Source organism: Oncorhynchus tshawytscha, linkage group LG08 (assembly GCF_018296145.1).
Source record: "Oncorhynchus tshawytscha isolate Ot180627B linkage group LG08, Otsh_v2.0, whole genome shotgun sequence".
Classification (NCBI taxonomy): domain Eukaryota; kingdom Metazoa; phylum Chordata; class Actinopteri; order Salmoniformes; family Salmonidae; genus Oncorhynchus; species Oncorhynchus tshawytscha.
The window spans coordinates 79,259,492-79,268,896 of NC_056436.1; positions in this window are offsets into that span (position 1 = coordinate 79,259,492).

Sequence of the window (9,405 nt, forward strand, 5' to 3'; positions counted from 1 at the left end):
CACTGGTACAGATGAAACCCGGTTTCAACTGTACCAGGGAGATGCTCACCTTCGATGGCCACTGGTACAGATGAAACCCGGTTTCAACTGTACCAGGGAGATGCTCACCTTCGATGGCCACTGGTACAGATGAAACCCGGTTTCAACTGTACCAGGGAGATGCTCACCTTCGATGGCCACTGGTACAGATGAAAGCCGGTTTCAACTGTACCAGGGAGATGCTCACCTTCGATGGCCACTGGCACGAATGAAACCCGGTTTTAACTGTACCAGGGAGATGCTCACCTTCGATGGCCACTGGTACAGATGAAACCCGGTTTTAACTGTACCAGGGAGATGCTCACCTTCGATGGCCACTGGCACGAATGAAACCCGGTTTCAACTGTACCAGGGAGATGCTCACCTTCGATGGCCACTGGCACGAATGAAACCCGGTTTCAACTGTACCAGGGAGATGCTCACCTTCGATGGCCACTGGTACAGATGAAACCCGGTTTTAACTGTACCAGGGAGATGCTCACCTTCGATGGCCACTGGCACGAATGAAACCCGGTTTCAACTGTACCAGGGAGATGCTCACCTTCGATGGCCACTGGCACGAATGAAACCCGGTTTCAACTGTACCAGGGAGATGCTCACCTTCGATGGCCACTGGTACAGATGAAACCCGGTTTCAACTGTACCAGGGAGATGCTCACCTTCGATGGCCACTGGTACAGATGAAAGCCGGTTTCAACTGTACCAGGGAGATGCTCACCTTCGATGGCCACTGGTACAGATGAAACCCGGTTTCAACTGTACCAGGGAGATGCTCACCTTCGATGGCCACTGGTACAGATGAAACCCGGTTTCAACTGTACCAGGGAGATGCTCACCTTCGATGGCCACTGGCACGAATGAAACCCGGTTTCAACTGTACCAGGGAGATGCTCACCTTCGATGGCCACTGGTACAGATGAAACCCGGTTTCAACTGTACCAGGGAGATGCTCACCTTCGATGGCCACTGGCACGAATGAAACCCGGTTTCAACTGTACCAGGGAGATGCTCACCTTCGATGGCCACTGGCACGAATGAAACCCGGTTTCAACTGTACCAGGGAGATGCTCACCTTCGATGGCCACTGGCACGAATGAAACCCGGTTTTAACTGTACCAGGGAGATGCTCACCTTCGATGGCCACTGGCACGAATGAAACCCGGTTTCAACTGTACCAGGGAGATGCTCACCTTCGATGGCCACTGGCACGAATGAAACCCGGTTTCAACTGTACCAGGGAGATGCTCACCTTCGATGGCCACTGGTACAGATGAAACCCGGTTTCAACTGTACCAGGGAGATGCTCACCTTCGATGGCCACTGGTACAGATGAAACCCGGTTTCAACTGTACCAGGGAGATGCTCACCTTCGATGGCCACTGGCACGAATGAAACCCGGTTTCAACTGTACCAGGGAGATGGCAGCGTGTATGGCCCCATGGTGGGGGCACTCTGTTAACACAATCACATTTTATCGATGGCAATTTGAATGCACAGAGATACCGTGAGGTGATCCTGAGGCCCATTGTTGTGCCATTCATCCGCAGCCATCACCTCATGTTTCAGCATGATAATGCACTGGCCCATGTACACAATTCCTGGAAGCTGAACATTTCCAGGTTATTCCATGGCCTGCATACTCACCAGACATGTCGCCCATTGAGCATGTTTGGGATGCTCTGGATTGACGTGTACAGCAGCTTGTTTCAGTTCCTGCCAATATCCAGCAACCTCAAACTGCCATTGAAGAGTGGGACAACATTCCACAGGCCACAGTCAACCGCCGGATCAACTCTATGTGAAAGAGATGTGACTAGCTGCATGAGGCAAATGGTCACACCAGATACTGACTGGTTTTCTGTCTTCCCAGTCTCATGTGAAATCCATAGATTAGGACCTAATGAATTTATTTAAACTGATTTCCTTATTTGAACTGTAACTTCATAAAATCTTTCAAATTGTTGCATGCTGTGTTTTTATTTTAGTGTGTTTTCTGCAACCTTGAAAAAGAGATGTAAATCTCAATGTGACTGTTTAAATACAGGATTAATACAATAATACACTTGGTTAGGTGAAGGACAGGCCTAACCATTTTTTAAATGTGATCCCTTGACCAAGCGCGAAAACAATCTGTTTTCTTCTGATACCATCCACAGTGCTAATGAGGACCATGTCTCAGCCGCTTTGTCTGCTTTCTTGAGGAGAACAGACACTAACATGCCTTCACTGGTTACGTGTAACTTAAGTGTAGGGTACACTGTCCAGTTCAGTTCATAAAATGTGTAATCCATGAATGTTTGTAGATAGTAACAGAGCGGTTGTAACTCTTCATCGCAAGCAGAAGAGGAGTAGGAAAGGAGTGGACTGGGGACAGAAATGACCCCCAACATTTAACACACCAGTCCATTTCTGTCCTTGTGGCCCCCACCCCGGCTCATTTTCTGTACAAAAAAAACAAACAAGTTAGACAGACCCATCCCATCCAGCATTTCCTCAAAATGCCAGATGGCCAGTCTGCCCCTGCTGGCAGACTCATTGATGTCATCACATCTCCCATCTATACACTGATCCAGGTAAAGCAATGGGTGTGTCCCAAATGGCACCCTTTTCACTTTGTAGCACAGTACCCTGGTCAATAGCAGTACACTATAAAGGGATTAGGGTGTAATTTGGTATGCAGAGGGGTTAAAAGGTCAGTGCTGACCAACCACCGGACAACATTGGAACGCAAAGAGGCACCAGTTTATTGCTCTGCCCTCCAAGGGGTTCTGGCGTCAACCACGTCACTGTGGCCTGCACACAGAGCTGAACTCCTACACCCACACACCATTCTCACCCCTATTCTCCAAGGAGATCCCCTAGAATACCTGCAGTGTCACCATGGCAATGGTTACAGGCCTGAGGGGGAGGCTGATTATGTCAAGACATGGAGAAGGAGTGAAGCTGAGGAGCAGTGGAGAGGGAGGGAGGTGTGAACCTGAGGAGCAGTGGAGAGAGGGAGGGAGAGAGGGAGGGAGGAGTGAACCTGAGGAGCAGTGGAGAGAGAGGGAGGGAGGAGTGAACCTGAGGAGCAGTGGAGAGGGGAGGGAGGAGTGAACCTGAGGAGCAGTGGAGAGGGAGGGAGGGAGGAGTGAACCTGAGGAGCAGTGGAGAGAGGGAGGGAGGAGTGAACCTGAGGAGCAGTGGAGAGAGGGAGGGAGGAGTGAACCTGAGGAGCAGTGGAGAGGGAGGGAGGGAGGAGTGAACCTGAGGAGCAGTGGAGAGAGGGAGGGAGGAGTGAACCTGAGGAGCAGTGGAGAGAGGGAGGGAGAGAAGGAGTGAACCTGAGGAGCAGTGGAGGGGAGGGAGGGAGGAGTGAACCTGAGGAGCAGTGGAGAGAGGGAGGGGAGAAGGAGTGAACCTGAGGAGCAGTGGAGAGGGAGGGAGAGAGGAGTGAACCTGAGGAGCAGTGGAGAGGGAGGGAGAGAGGAGTGAACCTGAGGAGCAGTGGAGAGAGGGAGGGAGGAGTGAACCTGAGGAGCAGTGGAGAGGGAGGGAGGAGTGAACCTGAGGAGCAGTGGAGAGAGGGAGGGAGGAGTGAACCTGAGGAGCAGAGAGGGAGGGAGGAGTGAACCTGAGGAGCAGTGGGAGAGGGAGGGAGGAGTGAACCTGAGGAGCAGTGGAGAGGGAGGGAGGTGTGAACCTGAGGAGCAGTGGAGAGGGAGGGAGGTGTGAACCTGAGGAGCAGTGGAGAGGGAGGGAGGGAGGAGTGAACCTGAGGAGCAGTGGAGAGGGAGGGAGGGAGGAGTGAACCTGAGGAGCAGTGGAGAGGGAGGGAGGAGTGAACCTGAGGAGCAGTGGAGAGGGAGGGAGGAGTGAACCTGAGGAGCAGTGGAGAGGGAGGGAGGGAGGAGTGAACCTGAGGAGCAGTGGAGAGAGGGAGGGAGGAGTGAACCTGAGGGAGTGGAGAGAGGGAGGAGGAGTGAACCTGAGGAGCAGTGGAGAGGGAGGGAGGGAGGAGTGAACCTGAGGAGCAGTGGAGAGGGAGGGAGGAGTGAACCTGAGGAGCAGTGGAGAGAGGGAGGGAGAGAAGGAGTGAACCTGAGGAGCAGTGGGAGGGAGGGAGGGAGGGAGGTGTGAACCTGAGGAGCAGTGGAGAGAGGGAGGGAGAGAAGGAGTGAACCTGAGGAGCAGTGGAGAGGGAGGGAGAGGAGGAACCTGAGGAGCAGTGGAGAGGGAGGGAGAGAAGGAGTGAACCTGAGGAGCAGTGGAGAGGGAGGGAGGGAGGGAGGAGTGAACCTGAGGAGCAGTGGAGAGAGGGAGGGAGGAGAACCTGAGGGCAGGGAGGGAGGGAGGAGTGAACCTGAGGAGCAGTGGAGAGAGGGAGGGAGGAGTGGAGGAGAGGAGAGGGAGGGAGGAGTGAACCTGAGGAGCAGTGGGAGAGGGAGGGAGGAGTGAACCTGAGGAGCAGGGGGAGGGAGGGGGAGGAGTGAACCTGAGGAGCAGTGGAGAGAGGGGGAGGGAGGAGTGAACCTGAGGAGCAGTGAGAGAGGGAGGGAGAGAGGAGTGAACCTGAGGAGCAGTGGAGGGGGAGGGAGGGAGGGAGGTGTGAACCTGAGGAGCAGTGGAGAGGGAGGGAGAGAAGGAGTGAACCTGAGGAGCAGTGGAACCTGAGGAGCAGTGGGAGAGGGAGGGAGGAGTGAACCTGAGGAGCAGTGGAGAGAGGGAGGGAGGAGGAACCTGAGGAGCAGTGGAGAGGGAGGGAGGGAGGGAGGTGAACCTGAGGAGCAGTGGAGAGGGAGGGAGAGAAGGAGTGAACCTGAGGAGCAGTGGAGAGGGAGGGAGGGAGGAGTGAACCTGAGGAGCAGTGGAGAGGGAGGGAGAGAAGGAGTGAACCTGAGGAGCAGTGGAGAGGGAGGGAGGAGTGAACCTGAGGAGCAGTGGGGAGAGGGAGGGAGGAGTGAACCTGAGGAGCAGTGGAGAGGGAGGGAGGGAGGAGTGAACCTGAGGAGCAGTGGAGAGAGGGAGGGAGAGAAGGAGTGAACCTGAGGAGCAGTGGAGAGGGAGGGAGAGAAGGAGTGAACCTGAGGAGCAGTGGAGAGAGGGAGGGAGGAGTGAACCTGAGGAGCAGTGGAGAGGGAGGGAGGGAGGAGTGAACCTGAGGAGCAGTGGAGAGGGAGGGAGGGAGGAGTGAACCTGAGGAGCAGTGGAGAGGGAGGGAGGGAGGAGTGAACCTGAGGAGCAGTGGAGAGGGAGGGAGGGAGGAGGAACCTGAGGAGGTGGAGAGGGAGAGAAGGTGAACCTGAGGAGCAGTGGAGAGAGGGAGGGAGGAGTGAACCTGAGGAGCAGTGGAGAGGGAGGGGAGGGAACCTGAGGAGCAGTGGAGAGAGGGAGGGAGGAGTGAACCTGAGGAGCAGTGGAGAGAGGGAGGGAGGGGAACCTGAGGAGCAGTGGAGAGAGGGAGGGAGGAGGAGTGAACCTGAGGAGCAGTGGAGAGGGAGGGAGGGAGGAGTGAACCTGAGGAGCAGTGGAGAGAGGGAGGGAGGAGTGAACCTGAGGAGCAGTGGGAGAGGGAGGGAGGGAGGAACCTGAGGAGCAGTGGAGAGGGAGGGAGGAGTGAACCTGAGGAGCAGTGGAGAGAGGGACCTGAGGGAGGAGAGGAAGGTGTGAACCTGAGGAGCAGTGGAGAGGGAGGGAGGGAGGAGTGAACCTGAGGAGCAGTGGAGAGGGAGGGAGGAGTGAACCTGAGGAGCAGTGGAGAGGGAGGGAGAGAAGGAGTGAACCTGAGGAGCAGTGGAGAGAGGGAGGGGAGAGGAGTGAACCTGAGGAGCAGTGGAGAGAGGGAGGGAGGAGGAGTGAACCTGAGGAGCAGTGGGAGGGAGGGAGGGAGGAGTGAACCTGAGGAGCAGTGGAGAGGGAGGGAGAGAAGGAGTGAACCTGAGGAGCAGTGGAGAGGGAGGGAGAGAAGGAGTGAACCTGAGGAGCAGTGGAGAGAGGGAGGGAGGAGTGAACCTGAGGAGCAGTGGAGAGAGGGAGGGAGGAGGAGGAACCTGAGGAGCAGTGGAGAGGGAGGGAGGAGGAGTGAACCTGAGGAGCAGTGGAGAGAGGGAGGGAGAGAAGGAGTGAACCTGAGGAGCAGTGGAGAGGGAGGGAGGGAGGAGTGAACCTGAGGAGCAGTGGAGAGAGGGAGGGAGGGAAGGAGTGAACCTGAGGAGCAGTGGGAGAGGGAGGGAGAGAAGGAGTGAACCTGAGGAGCAGTGGAGAGGGAGGGAGAGAAGGAGTGAACCTGAGGAGCAGTGGAGAGGGAGGGAGGGAGGAGTGAACCTGAGGAGCAGTGGAGAGGGAGGGAGAGAAGGAGTGAACCTGAGGAGCAGTGGAGAGAGGGAGGGAGAGAAGGAGTGAACCTGAGGAGCAGTGGAGAGGGAGGGAGAGAAGGAGTGAACCTGAGGAGCAGTGGAGAGGGAGGGAGAGAAGGAGTGAACCTGAGGAGCAGTGGAGAGGGAGGGAGGGGTGAACCTGAGGAGCAGTGGAGAGGGAGGGAGGGAGGAGTGAACCTGAGGAGCAGTGGAGAGGGAGGGAGAGAAGGAGTGAACCTGAGGAGCAGTGGAGAGGGAGGGAGGGGTGAACCTGAGGAGCAGTGGGAGGGAGGGAGGGAGGAGTGAACCTGAGGAGCAGTGGAGAGGGAGGGAGAGAAGGAGTGAACCTGAGGAGCAGTGGAGAGAGGGAGGGAGAGAAGGAGTGAACCTGAGGAGCAGTGGAGAGGGAGGGAGAGAAGGAGTGAACCTGAGGAGCAGTGGAGAGAGGGAGGGAGGAGTGAACCTGAGGAGCAGTGGAGAGAGGAGGGAGAGAAGGAGGAACCTGAGGAGCAGTGGAGAGGGAGGGAGGGAGGAACCTGAGGAGCAGTGGAGAGAGGGAGGGAGGGAGGAGTGAACCTGAGGAGCAGTGGAGAGGGAGGGAGGGAGGAGTGAACCTGAGGAGCAGTGGAGAGGGAGGGAGGGAGGAGTGAACCTGAGGAGCAGTGGAGAGAGGGAGGGAGAGGGAGGAGTGAACCTGAGGAGCAGTGGAGAGGGAGGGAGGGAGGAGTGAACCTGAGGAGCAGTGGAGAGGGAGGGAGGGAGGAGTGAACCTGAGGAGCAGTGGAGAGAGGGAGGGAGGGAGGAGTGAACCTGAGGAGCAGTGGAGAGGGAGGGAGGGAGGAGTGAACCTGAGGAGCAGTGGAGAGAGGGGAGGGAGAAGTGAACCTGAGGAGCAGTGGAGAGGGAGGGAGAGAGGAGTGAACCTGAGGAGCAGTGGAGAGGGAGGGAGAGAAGGAGTGAACCTGAGGAGGGAGAGGGAGGGAGAGAAGGAGTGAACCTGAGGAGCAGTGGAGAGGGGAGGGAGGGAGGAGTGAACCTGAGGAGCAGTGGAGAGAGGGAGGGAGAGAAGGAGTGAACCTGAGGAGCAGTGGAGAGGGAGGGAGGGAGGAGTGAACCTGAGGAGCAGTGGAGAGGGAGGGAGAGAAGGAGTGAACCTGAGGAGCAGTGGAGAGGGAGGGAGGGGGAGGAACCTGAGGAGCAGTGGAGAGGGAGGGAGGGAGGAGTGAACCTGAGGAGCAGTGGGAGAGGGAGGGAGGAATGAACCTGAGGAGCAGTGGAGAGGGAGGGAGGGAGGAGTGAACCTGAGGAGCAGTGGAGAGGGAGGGAGGGAGGAATGAACCTGAGGAGCAGTGGAGAGGGAGGGAGGAGGAGTGAACCTGAGGAGCAGTGGAGAGAGGGAGGGAGGGAGGAGTGAACCTGAGGAGCAGTGGAGAGAGGGAGGGAGGAGTGAACCTGAGGAGCAGTGGAGAGAGGGAGGGAGAGGAGGGAGGAAGAGGACACACAATGGTGTGTTAGTAGAGCAGGACAGCTTTGTCTCTGGAGGACGGCGTCTCATGATGCTGATAACGAGCCAGCAGCTTGGTTATTAAGACAGCTCTCTAGTCTAAAATACTGTGACCAGTGGCAGACTATTCACTATATAGTGCACTACTTATGACCAGGGCACATACAGTGGGGCAAAACAGTATTTAGTCAGCCACCAATTGTGCAAGTTCTCCCACTTAAAAAGATGAGAGAGGCCTATAATTTTCATCATAGGTACACTTCAACTATGACAGACAAAATAAGAAAAAAAATCCAGAAAATCACATTGTAGGATTTTTAATGAATGTATTTGCAAATTATGGTGGAAAATAAGTATTTGGTCAATAACAAAAGTTTATCTCAATACTTTGTTATATACCCTTTGTTGGCAATGACAGAGGTCAAACGTTTTCTGTAAGTCTTCACAAGGTTTTCACACACTGTTGCTGGTATTTTGGCCCATTCCTCCATGCAGATCTCCTCTGGAGCAGTGATGTTTTGGGGCTGTTGCTGGGCAACACGGACTTTCAACTCCCTCCAAAGTTTTTATATGGGGTTGAGATCTGGAGACTGAATAGGCCACTCCAGGACCTTGAAATGCTTCTTACGAAGCCACTCCTTCGTTGCCCGGGCGGTGTGTTTCATCTTCAATGCCCTTGCTGATGGAAGGAGGTTTTCACTCAAAATCTCACAATACATGGCCCCATTCATTCTTTCTTTTCCACGGATCAGTCGTCCTGGTCCCTTTGCAGGAAAACAGCTCCAAAGCATGATGTTTCCCACCCCCATGTTTCACAGTAGGTATGCTGTTCTTTGGATGCAACTCAGCATTCTTTGTCCTCCAAACACGACAAGTTGAGTTTTTACCAAAAAGTTATATTTTGGTTTCATCTGACCATAGACATTCTCCCAATCTTCTTCTGGATCATCCAAATGCTCTCTAGCAAACTTCAGACGGGCCTGGACATGTACTGGCTTAAGCAGGGGGACACGTCTGGCACTGCAGGATTTGAGCCCCTGGCGGCGTAGTGTGTTACTGATGGTAGGCTTTGTTTCTTTGGTCCCAGCTCTCTGCAGGTCATTCACTAGGTCACCCCGTGTGGTTCTGGGATTTTTGCTCACCGTTCTTGTGATCATTTTGATCCCACGGGATGAGATCTTGCGTGGAGCCCCAGATCGAGGGAGATTGTCAGTGGTCTTGTATGTCTTCCATTTCCTAATAATTGCTCCCACAGTCGATTTCTTCAAACCAAGCTGCTTACCTATTGCAGATTCAGTCTTCCCAGCCTGGTGCAGGTCTACAATTTTGTTTCTCGTGTCCTCTGACAGCTCTTTGGTCTTGGCCATAGTGGAGTTTGGAGTGTGACTGTTTGAGGTTGTGGACAGGTGTCTTTTATACTGATAACAAGTTCAAACAGGTGCCATTAATACAGGTAACGAGTGAAGGACAGAGGAGCCTCTTAAAGAAGTTACAGGTCTGTGAGAGCCAGAAATCTTTCTTGTTTGT